Here is a 16,033-nt window from a genome sequence, read left to right on the forward strand (position 1 = left end):
GTATTTTCTACCATAGAAAACTTCAGCTAATGAGTCCGTCCTAAATGACAATATGTATAAAAAGTTCACTGTGTCTTGTCCTTTTAGTAAAACTGTTCATTGATAGTCTTAACTTTCGTTTTTGCATTTTCACTGTACTAGTGCATTTGACAATTCTATGTATAAACAGATCAAATTATTTCTAAAAATGTGCACAGTAAAATACGCAATTTGAAATGCATACTTGGTACTCATACTAATATCTTTGCACAGTAATAGTCATTTAACATCAGGTGAACTGTCATATTTCATAAAGAGGATTTGTGTGCTTCTTAACAGTGATTAGTTCAATAACTTAACACATGCTCCTCTACTTTCTGCGACAATTACTTTACTTCACACATAGGCCAATAGTTTTAAATTATGCATTATTTTGGAAGTATACTCACTATTAGGTTCATAGGTTAGTACAAGGCTAACTGCCCTTGCGAGCCATTGTAAGCCTAGCCAATTATCCCTTGTGAGACTCAAACCCTGCACCTTGTGTTTGTAAGGCAAACACCTTAACCATTAGGCTACCCTCCCAACCCCTGAATTTATATTCAGAATTAAGCAAAGGTTAGGTAGTTTTATGACCCCAGGGGAGGGAAATGATGCAGCTATAAATCATGGTAGAGCTGTGAATGATGGCAATGACTAGAAAAAAGAAAACAGATACCTTGCTGGGTGTGTTTTAAACTTTCAGGATGTGATAAGTGAAATGAAGTCAGAGCAAGATATTCAGATTCCTAAATAAAGTTTTATGAGATTTCATTCATCCCCAACATGATGTGCAATGAGGATGCTGACAGACAGAATGCCACAGAGGGAAAAAACTACTAAGTCACAGATCCATAGGTAGTTAGTAGACACAGTCCAGAAGACCTTTGAAGAGTCTAGCCCAAAATCACAATTGTCAAAAAGCATTGTCTGGTTAAGTGATTTGTTCAAGGTCACATGGTAGACAAATGAAGGGTGGGGGAATCAAACCCTGTATCACAGGAAGTAGCTAATTAATGGCTCAGAATCTTAATCTTCTGTGCTAACTGCTATAAAGTCACTTTTATAACATGCGGAAGTAAAGAGATTATTCTGTATAGAGGAAAATACACTGGGTAAAGGAGATGCTGTGCTTATGGTATTCCTTTAAATATGCAGCCCATCTTCTAATTAGGTGATTTACTAGGTTAATTACACAGCAGGATACTAACTCCGACATTATTTCTAGGGATCATAACCCCAGTAGTTAAAGACAACATTAACCAGACCAACTAAATTTCCTTGCTTATAGAAAAAGGGAAAGAATCAAATACAACCAAAGAAGGAATAATAGAATGCCTGACACCTTAAATGTTTACCAGATAATGAAACTAGCTGAAGGACACTCAATGTTGTGTGGCAAAAATGTAATGTACACCAGGGATTCACTCATACGAGAAAAAGGTCACACTACCATTATATCTGCATATAAATGTATTTTACTTCAAATAAAACAAATTAAACCTTTCCAGACAAGGTATGGAGTAATACTGTAACAAACTGACATGCTGAGTAGCTATACAACTACTGCTGTTTTAACTAATTTGAGGTATAAAACTCAGATCTGTAACAGTACATATACACTCTGAGCAGTGTGCACAGCGGTCAATAACACTCTTAAAGAAAGGCAGTGTAAGGAGGATGTATGGAAGACTTAATATCTTCTGAGAGTAACTGCAAAAACAACAGTCGAATTTAACAGATAAGCACAGATGTAAAACAGATGACACAGTCCTCGTTATGTGGGACTTTAAATTCCTGACCAGATTACATAGGGAGAACATCAGGGTCACGTCTAGTAAGAGCAAAAATATATGACAGGTAAACAGAATTAAAAAGCTGCAAGATTTGCACCGACAAACAAACTCATGATTAGTGTGGCAGTAAACATTAAAAATAATTCTTCCCTGTTTGAAATGAAGCAGAAGATGGTCACATTACCTAATATCCTTGTTCAGAGCATTAGTAGGTACATTCTTAGAAAAAATATTCTTTCGCTCCACCTTACGACAAAACACTGATAAAATAATCAGTGTAGTGTATGTGGTGTCGCCTCCGAAAGACATGCGTGAATGGGCGTGCCTTCGCTGAAGGTTGGGCGTCGGGTTGGCAACTCGGCACCCTAAAAATCTACTGCCAATCATTAGCGGACCGGAGTTCCGCCGTGGCGACCCCCTAACCGGGAAAAGCCGAAAAGACAAACAGCAACATGCATGCTAGTAGATGTGTAGTGCCCGAACTGTGTTTTGTGTGCGCGTGTGTGGACAGTTTTATCTGTAGTTTATGGATGGGCCTTTCTTAATAAAACAGTGCAGTGCCCCAGTTCAATCTTTTTAGATCTTTACCACAGATTTGCTAGATCTAAAATAAACAAGACATATGATCATATCTGCTTAATCTTTTAGGAAGAATTGTGTATCCATCAGTGATATTTGGGTACTTCCTTATTATAGCGGCTCCTGCGATAGTGGCCTTAAAACAGAAGTAGAAGGAACGTCAAAACACTAGTATGCGTGCCTTTTTACTGGGAGGGAGCATCCATCGATATACTTAGCCTTATATCTGGGTAGTGAAAATTGTTGCCCTGTCCCTCGGTTACTCTGCTTAGGAAAGCCTACATAACAGATGATGAGAAAAACATGTTTTTGAGCAGTCTCTAGCTGCAGCAGAAACAGGATGAACAAGCAATTTAGGATTAACTGCAAACGAGAACATTATGTTTGTTAAAGGGTTCCTTTTCTATTACAGACTGTGTTTGCATTTAGACATTTTGCGGAAGCTAGTAACACCATCATACCACGTTATTAACATTAATGGTCAGATTTTTTTAAACATCCATTACATCTAAATAAAAGCTGTACAATCAGTGACTCCCATTTGACAAGGTTCAGACTCCTTTTCTCTAGTGAAGTTATACAGATTATAACTTGTCCAAAAAATTATCATAAATTGTGTGCGATTACGATGTCTTACTTGTATTTGTTTCAATTTATAACACTTTAGAAAAATAAAATAAGATCATAAGTAAACTGGGTACTTCCTTATTGTGGCAACCATAGACGCCATCGCTGGGGCCTTTATAATAAGGAAATACTAACAGAGAGAAGGGGGACTCTAAAAGCTGCATTCTGCATTACACTTGACTTTTAAAGTAGATGTTTTAACAAAAGCAAGTCATTTAGAAGCTCTTTCTAGCAGGACATTCAAAACTGATGAATAGAGCTGTTTTCAAATAGATGAAGGCACACATGCAACCACAGACACGATTGTGGGGGGCTGCTATAATAAGGAAGTACCGAGTTTTATAAAGGGAGGAGACGTTGGTAAGAGCTACAAAGAGAAACAATGTTGCATTTAACAAATAAAAGTAACAACATAATAAACAGATGAAAGACGGATTGGAAAACTGAAGGCAAATATAAATAATAGTGGCAAGAAAAAGAGGATATTTCAGTATTAAAGGTATACTGAAGTATGCCAAGGCTTTAGGGATTAAGGATTACAGAATGGAATACAGTTTTGGGGTACACAAACATTTGTGTAAATCAAGGGAGGTTATACAAAAGTTAAGTGTAACAGCGGATGCTTAAATGTATTAAATGACTGGAACAATAGAGAGGTTTTACAAATAAAGTAACATGTATATGTTTACATTCTAATCTCCAATGCATTTTCTTGCATAATAATAAATTCATGTGCTTTGGCCATTTTAGGCTTGGGGGTCCTTACCTATGAGCTCCCATATGCCCATGTATCAAGGTTCATCATAAAGACTGTTGCAGAGAAAGAGTTTGCCAATCAATGGCACACCTTTACAAGCATTTTCCTTGACAGATGATTGTTCAAGCCTTGAGCAAGGTATAGTTTCTTGAGGTAGAATGTATAGCCATTAAGTTGTTAGAAGATTATTCCAATGTCAGAATAAAGCATACTGGTAGACATATGGCTGACAGCATATTTGTCAGCTGAACATTTACAGCTACATAAACAGGTACAATGAAGTCACTGTGTTCCCTTTGGATTGCCCCTAGTACTTCGTATATTTACCCTGGGGGTTTAACAGTACTAACAAGGTGATGCATTGCTGTTCTTCCTTACCTAGAGAGCTGACTGCACATCACATAACTGGAGTAGTAGGTCTTAGTAAGCAGCACTCTGATCTGCCTTTCAGTCACTGGGCATTATAGTAAACATTGCTAGGTTGTCACTTCAGCCATCTCAGAGATGGTTTTTTTTCCTGAGACAGACCACCAGCACCCTTTTTATGAACCAGAACCACCACTGATCATTGCCACTTTTATCTACCTATTTTTTAATAATCCTTAAAAAAACTTTTATCAGGACATGACAATTATGTCTGAATTTACACAGGAAAGCCCAAGGGCTATTAACTGATTATACACAGATGGGTTCTTGATTATATTCAGCTCTGTTTCTACAGCATCTGTGGTTAAGCAGTATACATTGTCCAGAGATCTAACACAATTTCCTTCTGCTTATTTTTTTTGTGTGTGTGGGAATTATAAATATAGAAAGCATCACACACTATTATGTTGTCCATTCTCAGCATATTACATACCTGATTTTATCTCCCATTATTCTGATGTAGTTTTATTTTAAGTTTTATTTTCTTTGGTTTTGTTAGTTATGTTTTTTACAGTTTATTATGAATACCTTGGCAGCTCTGTTTAAAGCCATAGTATAGTTAGGGAGTGGTGAGAGGGGCAACTGCTCCAGGGGCAAAGTGTTGAAGGGTGCGATCAACCAATGCGGATCTTTAAAGCAATACCAGCTTTGAAAAAATGATATTGCATTTGCAGTTAAACCTGAACACTGTAGTGGTCTTTGTATGGTCTAAATTGTAGCAAGTGCTTGCTACACTGAAACAAGCAGTTTGCTACAGTTCAAAAAATGTTTCTTTTATCTACCTGAGCATATAGAGCTCCGTGCAGGCAGGGTATAAACTGTAGCAACTGTTTGCTGCGTTATAGTAATCAGTCTGCTACAATTTAGAAATGGGACCTGAATGGCTGGAGTGGGGTGTGGGTGGAGGATGGGTGTCATGCATCTGGCCACCTGGTCGGTATGCCTGTAGAAGGAATATCTGTTATTGTTTTTTGTTTTGTTTTGTTTTTTTTTTGCTCCTGAATACAAGGGTGGGGGGTAGCTCTAAGTGTACTATATCGATAAGTGATCAGCTTATTACAGTGAATTAAATGCTTTTTTTTTGCTCTTCACTTGAAGAACTGAGGGAATATGGTACTGGTTCATAGTACCGGATCAGGGCATTGGCTTACCAGCTATGCTCCATTAATATTTTTGTTTAGTCGTAGAGATATGTTTATATATGATGTCATTTAGTCTTTTTCCTGTTGTAAACATTGTAGAGATTATAACTACACAGACATGTTAGTGTTTGAGTTTCACGATATATTTTTCATACTGGAACTGAGTACTTCAGGGAATCACTTTATCTGATAGAAATAATTCACTACTTCATATATTGCCTTCTTATCCAGGTTAACGTGATCATAATTAGTATTTTTAAAATCCCCAAATTTAGGCTTGCTAGCAGCTGCAACTGTTTTTAGCTTTTGACAAATTCTGAGTGTCACAGTATGAGTCAGTACAACAATTTGCTTAGTTTTGTGTTGTAATGCATGCTTAGAAGAATTTCTATTGAGTGATGCTTATTAATGGCATATCTATGAATTTTATTATCAAATGTATCGCACATTTGTGACCATCTGCCTCATCCAGTACTCAGACGCTTTTTTTCTCCAACAACTTCTCCACAAAAGTAAATGATATCCAACTGGATAACTCAATTAATGGAATCTAAAATAAAAATAAATAAATAATACTTCACCTGCCCAGTACTGGTGGGTTGGAGTGGTAGTGGGTGACTTCCAATGACAGTATTGTTTCGATTTTGTTTAATTCAGAGGAGATTTTTTTGTCTTTGGACTAATTTGTTTCTATTAACAACTTTTATACTGTTTATAGCACTTGGATCACCTGTGACTGCAGTTGTCTGACCATCTGTGTTGTACTGAAGCCTCACCTTTTGTTGAGCCATGTGGTGTTCTAGGACTATACTGTTGTGCTTAAATGTATTGTCTAAGTGCTATATTGCTAACTTGACCCTGTGATCTATGTGGCTGGAATGTACAGGCTCTGTACTTCTGTTTTCATTGCTTGTGCATTGTGTACTTACAGAGTTAGCTGTACATGGTAACTGCTGACAGCATATTTTCACCTGGCCTTCTATCTCGATTTATAGGTACATGGTACAGAGATCTGATTTTGAAGTCTCTTTTTGGATATTTGTCTGGCTTTAATAATTCAAACTTAATTTTATGCTGATTGTGAATATTACCTAAGTACTGTTAACTGAGGTATACTTTGTGTACTCTTGCTGATTTCAAGTACTTAAAATTATTTTTACATTGTTATTGTTAACATGATGCCTATGAAGTGTACTTATATCCTCGTTCATACTGGGATTGATTCCTACTTTTTATTGTGGAAACTAAGTTCCTGACTTTGGAAGCTATTCTTAATTGTGTTTCCTCTGGTATGTTCTAATAGTGGATCAGATTGCCAGCTGGTAGTCTTCACTGGGCTCATAGGGATTGCCATAAATATTGATGGTTTGAGATTTCTCCATTCTTCCTGAGCTAATTTCTTTAGTTTCTCTTCTTGTTGGTCCAAGTTCATAATGGTATGGATAAAAAGATAAGTTCCATCTAAAAACAACATCCTTTAAGGAGTTGTCATACCAAAAACAATAATTTTCTTTGGATTACATTATTTTTGTTTTGTGCCTCAAATACTGATATATTATGGACATTATATGACTTTGCGTGTTTATTTATTTATTTATTGCCATTTGATTACCGAGAAAGTCCGAGTGGGTAGGAGGCCATTTTTAGTGGAGGCCCAGGGAAAAAAGCTCAAAACTATTACAAAACATTTTAAGAATAATAATTTTACAGTCTTTAATAATAATGCTAAAAACAAATACAGTTTAAATAATTATACCAAACTAGACAGTTTAAATAATTATACCAAACTAGACATAACATGAAAACATTGGTCAAGAATAGATACAAGTTGTAGGACAGTAATTTAATAGTTAAATAAATTTTAATCAGTTTATAGAGGTTAGTATAATACAGACACAAATTGCACTACAAAGTAAGAGAAAAGCAGGCTTATGATAACTTTATTGACAATGTCTATATAGGTTAGAATTGCAGTGTTAGTACTATGGAAAGGATGGAAGCCAGGCTGTGTGGGGGATAGGAATTCTTCCTGTAGGAGATAGTTTAGCAATTGTTTTTGAAGAGAGAGGGAACGTGGGATTTCTTGGATTGACCTATTTATAAGTATTGAGACAGGTTAGGCAATGCTACTGCTTCTGTTTTAAGGTATTCCTTTGGAAGGTCATCAGCTGAAGTAGAGCATGGTCTGTTTCCTTAAGAGTAGTTTTCTATTGGATGTGGGCACAGGACTGAAGGTGAAAGTGGATGTGGTGATACATGGCTGCTGGACAGGGTTAGGATTAGATGATGAAGAATCTATACACACTGAGTAGAGTGTAGGAGAGGTGTTGATTACAACTGTTAGCTGAGATATACAAGTATCCTGTTTTTTCGATTATTTATACTGATTATTGTTTCTAGCAATTTATACATAGCACTTTTTATTGCCTGCTGCACAGTTTTTGAGTGTATTTTTATTGCTATTAACTAATCTGCACGGGTAACTGATTTGTTTGCAGTTAAAAAAGCATTCTGTAGAGTCTCATTGCTCCTTTATCTGTTTAAAAACTTTCAATTTGTGGCTTTCCATAGTGCTTACTGTCTGTAGGATAATAGCTTTAGTATTGGCCCCACCCTCTCTCCCTGTTGGTGTCTTGCTATTATACTTGATGGCTTTGCAATTGCCCGCCCCTACTGTAAATCTGATCTGGGACAGTCCTCCCAGTCTAGTGTCATTAGCTCATTCCACCTAATACAGAGAGAACATTTGATAAGGCCTTCTGCTTCTCCTTTTTCCCTTTCAAAAAAAAAAAAATGCCTGAATCTCCTTGGTTCTGACTGTGCTTCTCAAACATTTTGGAAATATAGAGTATATTTTAGAGCATTTATTATAACTGCAATTGCCTTAATATTGCTACACCTCAAGTGCTCTAGGTTGCACTGCATCTGAAGTGTTTGTGTGTTTTAGCTGCTTTTCTGTATATATAGACTTCTCTGTACATGTAGACTAGCTACTTATTCTGCTGTGTTACTGCCTCTTAAATCGTTTTTCAGTTGTGCACTTGCCTTGCTTCATTTAAAAAGTTTTAAATTGCTAATTTTGTAGAGTTTTAATTGCATTTACTGTTTAGGACTACACACTCAAGTGTGTTAGCCTTTTCTGTGTTTATTTATTGTATTATTGCATTGTTTAGCCTGTTTCAACAAAAAAAATACTATCTTGTTTGCTCGTTTCCCACCTTTTCTAGCCAGTCCATATTCCAGGCTTTGCTTGTCTCAGGACTTTATTTTCTGTGCTCAGAGCTACCCAGACCTTGCTGTGGTAGTGGGAAGACCTACTGCTTACCAATGGGACTGGTGAGCATTGTACTGCCTATCTAACTCTAGAGGAGTGATTTCCAGCTCTGAAATTGTAATTTTATTAGCCTTTTTGGGCTGATTTCTATCCCTTTCAACTTTCTGGCTTAAAAACGTGTGTGTTTGCACAGTTTTCACATCGTACAGCACTGCGAGGCTACAGTTAAACTGTTCCAGGTGCCAGAAAGTCTGTTTTTCAAATTTTCCCTTAGAACTAGCTGGTTTCTCAGTAGTAGCACTAAAATCTGAACCCCTGTGACTAGCACTTGCTCTAGAACCTGCTGGAAAGCACTAGGAAGCCTGAAACTGATTCAAGCACTCAGCTCTCCTTGTCAATAAGGAGAAATTAATCATAGGCGCTAAACAGCCTATAATTGCAGAGTACCTTGCAAAGGTAAGAGAAAACAGCTCTTAAACTTTACAAAAAAGCACCTAAACAGGCATGTTCAAGGGTCAGCTTCCAGTGATTTCTCTTGTCCACCTGGTGAAACTGGGCATACTGGGGCAGTGCGGCAACTGCCTCATGTACACAGACAATCCTCTCCTCCTATCACCCAACACTACAACCTGCGAGAGATGCACTTACATTGCCAAACTGGAAGCTAAGCTCTCTCTGACCAAGAATGTGCTAGACAGTCAAGAGGAGAAGGTTGACACCTGCATTACACCTCAAGCAACTCATAGCCCTTCAAAACCCACACCATCAACACCCACACATAGCAACACTAAACGCACATATGCGGAGGCCCTTAACATTAACCTGCCCAAGCAACCAGGACCTCCGAAGCCGAAACGCAAACAAACACCAGGTCACAACCAAAGTGACACATAGCTCACAACACCAATGTGCCACCCAACAACAGCCCCTAAGGCAAGACAATGTACCCAACACTTTTGTCATAGGTGACTCTATAGTAAGGCACACTGATGTCCCACTTACCAGGCTGAACAAGGAGAAAATTACAATCAGCTGCCTGTCAGATGCCAGGATCTGCAACATAACGCATGCACTCAAGTCACTCCACAACAAGTACAAATACGACTCTGTCATTGTCCATGCTGGAGTGAATGACTTGAGACATACCTCCCTAGACTACATGAAAAGAGACATGGAAGAGCTCTTGGATCATGTGACCCAGGCAGGTACGACCCTAGCCCTGACTAGCATCCTGCCTTCACCCAGAATGATACCACAGTATAAGGACAAAATGATTGACTTCAACAATTGGCTAAGCTTCTGGTGTCATACAAAGGGGATCCAGTATTTGTCTGCCTGGGAAGACATGATCGACAAACCATGATACTTTGCCAGAGATGGTCTGCACCTGTCACCCCTGGGATTCAGGTTATTGGCTAAAGCTCTTGCCACCCCTATAGTGCCTTTTTTAGGAAAGGTTCAAAGGACAAAACCACCACCATAACAGATACAAGCATGCAAAATCTGAAGGTAATGCTACACAATGCTAGAAGTCTAAACCTCAAAATGCATTCTCTCAAGGCACTCTTAAAAATGAAGAACATCGATATCTGTGCAGTAACTGAGACCTGGTTCAAGGCTCCAGAGAGCACCCCTGCAATACCAGGCTACAATTCTTACCACACTTTTCGGCCACAAAACCAAAACTGAAACACTAAAGGTGGAGGAGTGTCCATATTCACCAAGGATATTCACACCTCCAGGCTAGTTGCCCAACACAATGCATCTGAAATTCTCCAGGTGCAACTAACACTAGGTAAGACTGCAATCCAAATTGTAGCTTGCTACAGATCCCCCATCATGCCCCAAGATTCTCACTATACCTTTCTAAACATACTGGAAAATATTAAGGTACAACCAAACACCCTAATACTGGGTGATTTCAACTACCCTGCCATTAATTGGGAAAACTACTTGGGTACCAACTCCTTTTCCCAACGGTTTTTGGAATTCATAAATTCCAACCCCCTGAATCAACTAATCCATTGTCCCACCAGGGGAGCCAATATCCTAGACCTGGTCATTACCAACATGGGAGATAGATGCTCCACACCAGTGGTCACCCTCTCATTGGTCAGGTCTGACCATAAGCAAATCACCTTTGACATCCACTTCCCACCCCCCAGTAAGGAAACCGCCTTAAAAGACTTCTCCAAAGCCAACTTCATGCAACTGAAGTCAGAAGTGATAAACTTCACAACAAACACCCACGCAGATGGGATCTGGAAGTTCGACTGCAGAATCCTACACTAAGGCACTGTACGAGCACATCCACTCGTGCATGAATCGTGCCATCCCAAATAGAACCAAGATGCTCTTCTCCAAAAAATGGAAGCCAATCTGGTGGTCCCCTGCTATAAACAAACTATACAACAGAAGGAAGAAACTGTTGCAGAAAAGAGGAAAATCCCAGGATGCAGAAAACTGCCTCACCAGCCTCAGTAAGAAGCTGAGATCCCTAATAAAATCCTCAAAAGCTAGTTACAAAAATAAAATTGTCAAAGATTCCAAAAACAACCGCAAGGCATTCTATAGTTATGTCAAGAATCTAAATGGCAATGCTCAGATCTGATCTGAGCTACAACAGAATGGCATTAAATATACTGATCCCAAGGATATTGCCAATATCCTGGCAGCTCGATTTAGTGAAAATTCATCCCCCTCTCACCCACTAAAGGGCCCATCTCAATACCAAAAGATTGCCAAATTCTGATAATCACGGCTACACAGGTAGAAACCACACTCTCCAAAGCTAAGAATACAGCATCCATGGGACCAGATGACATCCCAGGCTGTGTACTACATGAACTACTAAATGAACTGGCACCTCACCTAAGTGTCATGTTTAATCATAGCCTCACCTCAGGCTTCGTGCCCACTGAGTGGCGCACAGCTACAGTTATCCCACTCCACAAGGGAGGATCCGCCTTGGATCCCGGGAACTACCATCCCATCAGTCTGACAAGCCTGATCTGCAAGGGCATGGAACGCATTACCATGGAACTTATAAACAAAGACATTGGCAACCTTCAGACACTGGACCCCACCCAGTTTGGGTTTGTGAAGGGACGATCTTGTCTCCTGAATCTGATTGACTTCTTTGAATCAGTCTCCAGAGATGTGGACGAGGGTAAGGTGGTCCACACAGTCTATCTGGACTTCGCCAAGGCCTTCAACACCATCCTCCACTCTGGAATCATACATAAACTTACTAAGCTGGGCATAAATCCCTACGACACTCAATGGGTTGCCAACTGGCTTACTGACAGAACCCAGACTGTAAAAGTAGCCGACTTCAAATCCAGCTCCAGACAAGTGACAAGTGGAGTACCTCAGGGTTCAGTCCTGGGACCACTCTTGTTTGGCATCTACTTCTCTGAAGTACAGGCCAACACTAAGGGACTCTGGCTAACAAAGTTTGCAGATGACTGCAAACTGGGAGCCATTATTGAATCCCCAAATGATGTGGATATTCTACAAAAAGGCCTTACAGAAACAGATGCCTGGTGCCAGAGCCATGGGCTCAAGCTTAATGCCAAGAAATGTATAGTTATCCCCTTTGGAAAAAAAAAAACATGTACCCATGAATTACCACATAGGTGGCAGGACGCTAAACATCGAAAGTGTGATGAGAGACTTAGGGACACAGGTGGACAGTGGTCTCACTTTCGATAACCACACCACCACAACATCCTTCTATGTGGCACACCTCATCACTAAGGGCTTTTCATCCAGAAAAAAGGAGGTCATTGTCCCACTGTACTCATCCCTCATTAGACCCATTATAGAGTATAATGCCCTGTTTGGTATGTACCTCACAAGACATCTGCAGCAGCTGGAAAGGCCACAGAAATACCTCACTAAAAGAATCCCAGGCTTAAAGCAGATGCCATATGCTGACCATCTAAAAAAACTCCAGTTATACTCTGTGGCATATTGTCTACTCAGAGGTGATCTCTGCTTAACATACAAGGCCATGTCAAACCCTGAGCTGTTGGACATTATCCACTTAAAGAAACCCCAATCCCTCAGAGTCACACGCTCCAGGGATCTAAACCTTGTCATCACAATGAACAAAACATGCTGGAGGGATAGGTTCCTGACCCAGAGACTCCCCATACTCTGGAATAGACTGCCCATACATGTCAAGCAGACCGCCTCATTGGCCTTCTTCAAAAGGAACCTTGATGATTGGATGGGAGATAGGAAATTCACCCCAGGGATCATGTCAGTCGCCCTGCTAGACAGGGGCCCAGAGAAGTAAATATTGTGGGAAGAAATATGCAGGGAATTGTTATGACTAGGCTTGCATAGGCCCTAGGGCCGATAGCCTAGTACCAACCTATAAACCTATGAACCTATGAATCCTTGGTTCGATATGCTGTATTAGCTATGAAATAGGAGCTGAATTTTATTCTGGTTTTAAGTGATGAGTTATTGGGAGAGGGGTTAGGGTTGAATTTATGGCTGGGAGGCAAAATATCTTTAATGGATGTCCAGAGTTTTTTAGAGTTGTGTTTGCTATCATTCTGAAAGTTATTATAGCATAGTTTTTTGACTTCATTAATTTGCGTTTTAGTATGACTGTGAAGCATTCTGAAGTTTTCAGGGTATTGTGGTGTTTTTTATTTTTATCATTCTTTACATGCTTTTTTCTCTATCCTGCATTAGCATTCTAATCTTCTTTCGGCTGCTCCCGTTAGGGGTCACCACAGCAGATTGACTGTTTCCATTTCTTCCTGTCCTCTGCATCTTGCTCTGTCACACCAACCACCTGCATGTCCGCTCTCACCACATCCATAAACCTTATCTTAGGCCTCCCTCTTTTCCTGTTACCTTGCAGCTTCATCCTTAGCATCTTTTTCCCAATATACTCTGCATCCCTCCTCAGCACATGTCCAAACCAACGTAATCTTGCCTCTCTGGCTTTGTCTCCAAACCATCCAACCTGGGCTGACCCTCTAATATACTTATTCCTAATCCTGTCCATCCTTGCCACACCCAGTGCAAATTTTAACATCTTCAACTCTACCACGTCAAGCTCTGACTCCAGTCTTTTTGTCAATGCCACTGTGTCCAACCCATATAACATAGCTGGTCTCACTACCCTCTTGTAGACCTTCCCTTTCACTCTTACTGGTACTCGTCTGTCACAAATCACTCCTGACACTCTTCTCCACCAACTCCATTCTGCCTGTACTCTCTTCTTCACCTCTCTTCCACACTCACCATTACTCTGAACTGTTGATCCCAAGTATTTAAACTCATTCACCTTCGCCACCTCTACTCCCTGCATCCTCACCATTCCTCTATCCTCCCTCTCATTCACACACACATATATTCTGTCTTAGTCCTGCTGACCTTCATTCCTCTTCTCTCTAGAGCATATCTCCATCTCTCCAGGGTCTCCTCCACCTGTTACCTACTCTCACTACAGATCACAATTAATTCTAATCTTTTGAAATAGTCAAATTGCATTACTTATTTTTAGTCTCTTGGAGGTGCAAGGCTATTTAGAATATTGATGGAAACTGTACTGAATTCATTTACAGCATCATCCAAAGGGAGAATTTTTAGGAAGTTCCAGTTAATGGGTGATAGGTCAGTAATGAACATTTCTGGGTTAAACTTGGACAGGTTGTGTGTTGTTTTATAAACATGCCATTTGAGAGGATGTATGAAATGTCTGGTTGTACAGACTAGCAGATGATGATTGAGAAAGCTTGACATTGTACCTGTGGTGGTGTATTTGCTAGGGTTCGACACAGAGATCCAGTCTATATGCATAGCTTTTACTGAGTATTTCTGATGCTATTTGACTTGCTGACGTGCAGTAGGTACACCAGTATTGGATTGGAGGATGCCTTGTATGCCAGTCGCAGGTCACCTCTTAGCAGTCTGTAGAATACTGAGTATAGTCACAGGGTTTTGAGGTGGTCTGTGTGGGACATCTTGTTTAGGTCTTGTATCCTTTTAGTAAGGTATCTCAATGGGTATTCCAGTTGTGTCTGGACAGAAAGTGGAAAATTGGCATCCCAAGATATAGAGAGACTCATTTTGTTTATAAGCTGCACCATATAGAAGGACTTTCTTACAACAAAGTTTGGAAGGTATGTCACTGGCACATAAGATCCCAAATCCCAAATAACTGGATCATCTCTCAGGGGCATATCACCAATGTGGTAGTTCCATGGGGTAAACAACTTTCCTTCCTGCAGGATGGCTAAGTCATTTGGGGATTCAATGACTACTCTTAGCTTACAGTCATCTGCAAGCTTTGTCAGCCAGAGCCCTTTGGCATTGGCTTTTACTTCGAGAAGTAGATGGCAAACAGGAGAGGTCCAACCACTGAACCTTAAGGGACTCCACTGGTGACTCGCTGCTTTGTGGAGGTAGCTTCTTCTATTTTGATCTCCTGCATCCCTTCTGTGAGCCAGTTGCCAATCCAGCAAGTGATGTAGTGGTTTATTCCACTTTATTTAGCTTTTCTATTATGCCTGAGTGGTGGATTGTGTCAAAAACGTTGGCCAAGTTGAGGTATATTTGTGTACCATTTTACCTTTATCCATTGGTTTAGTGACCTTTTCAAAGAAGTCTGCCAGGATGAGTAAGCATGACCTACCTTGGACAAACTCAGATGAGTCCAGTGTGTGGAGGTTCCCTATGTCCTTATTGATTAGTTCCATGATAAGTCTTTCCATGGCTTTGCATATGAGGCTGGTCAAACGTACAGGTCTGTAATTAACTGGGTTTGTGAAGATCTTTTCTTATGCAGGGGAATGACTGTACTTGTTCTCTATTCACTTGGTACAAAACATGTATGGAGGTTAAGGTCAAACTGTGTTATTGGAGGGGAATGGCTAAATTGTGCTTCATACTACTTAAGGTGCATCCAAGGATATAGTCAGGAACCACAGATGCAGTATTTTTAGCTTTTGTTAGTTCTTTTAGGACTTTGTATTGTGTGATAACTTGTGGAGAATCAGTTTCAGGTAGATCTTGTTGGATAGATGGAGGGGAGAGACGGTTAAAGTTTGAGCTGAATTTATCAACAAGTAAGTTTACTACATCTAAAGCCTCAGTATAGGTAAAATTGTTGAAAATCAGCTCAGCACATTCCTGGATTGTGCTTCTGAGATTACAAACATTGCTAAAAAAGGCTGTGTAATTGTGTTTGACCTAGGTGGGTATTTTAGCCTTATACTTGCCTTTGTTAGATGTAGTTAAGCTTCTGAGCTATTTGTTTATTTCATTGTTCAGGGTGTATCATTCTTAGAATTACTCTTCCTACTTTGGTTAAAATTCTCTTCATTTTATTGTGAAGTTTGTTGATATTAAGGTTCCACCATAAGGGCTTGTTTTTGGGGGTTGTCCT

At 39.7% G+C, this 16,033-nt stretch overlaps 1 protein-coding gene across 3 annotated transcripts in view; it reads right to left on the minus strand.

The window, feature by feature from the left end:
• GRAP2 (GRB2 related adaptor protein 2) overlaps positions 1-16,033 on the minus strand; it is an 874,362-nt gene that overhangs the window by 609,855 nt on the left and 248,474 nt on the right. Inside the window, exon 1 of one of the 3 annotated variants that reach the window (XM_044068617.1) lies at positions 1,999-2,139. The exons of the other annotated variants lie outside the window; for them this stretch is intronic. The gene's annotated coding sequence lies outside the window, so the exon portion shown is untranslated. Of the gene's footprint in view, positions 1-1,998; positions 2,140-16,033 lie in introns of those variants that run through there. 3 annotated transcript variants of the gene reach the window in all.

This window comes from Protopterus annectens, chromosome 1.part0 (assembly GCF_019279795.1).
Source record: "Protopterus annectens isolate FY-2018-M chromosome 1.part0, PAN1.0, whole genome shotgun sequence".
In the NCBI taxonomy this organism is placed as follows: Eukaryota; Metazoa; Chordata; order Ceratodontiformes; family Protopteridae; genus Protopterus; species Protopterus annectens.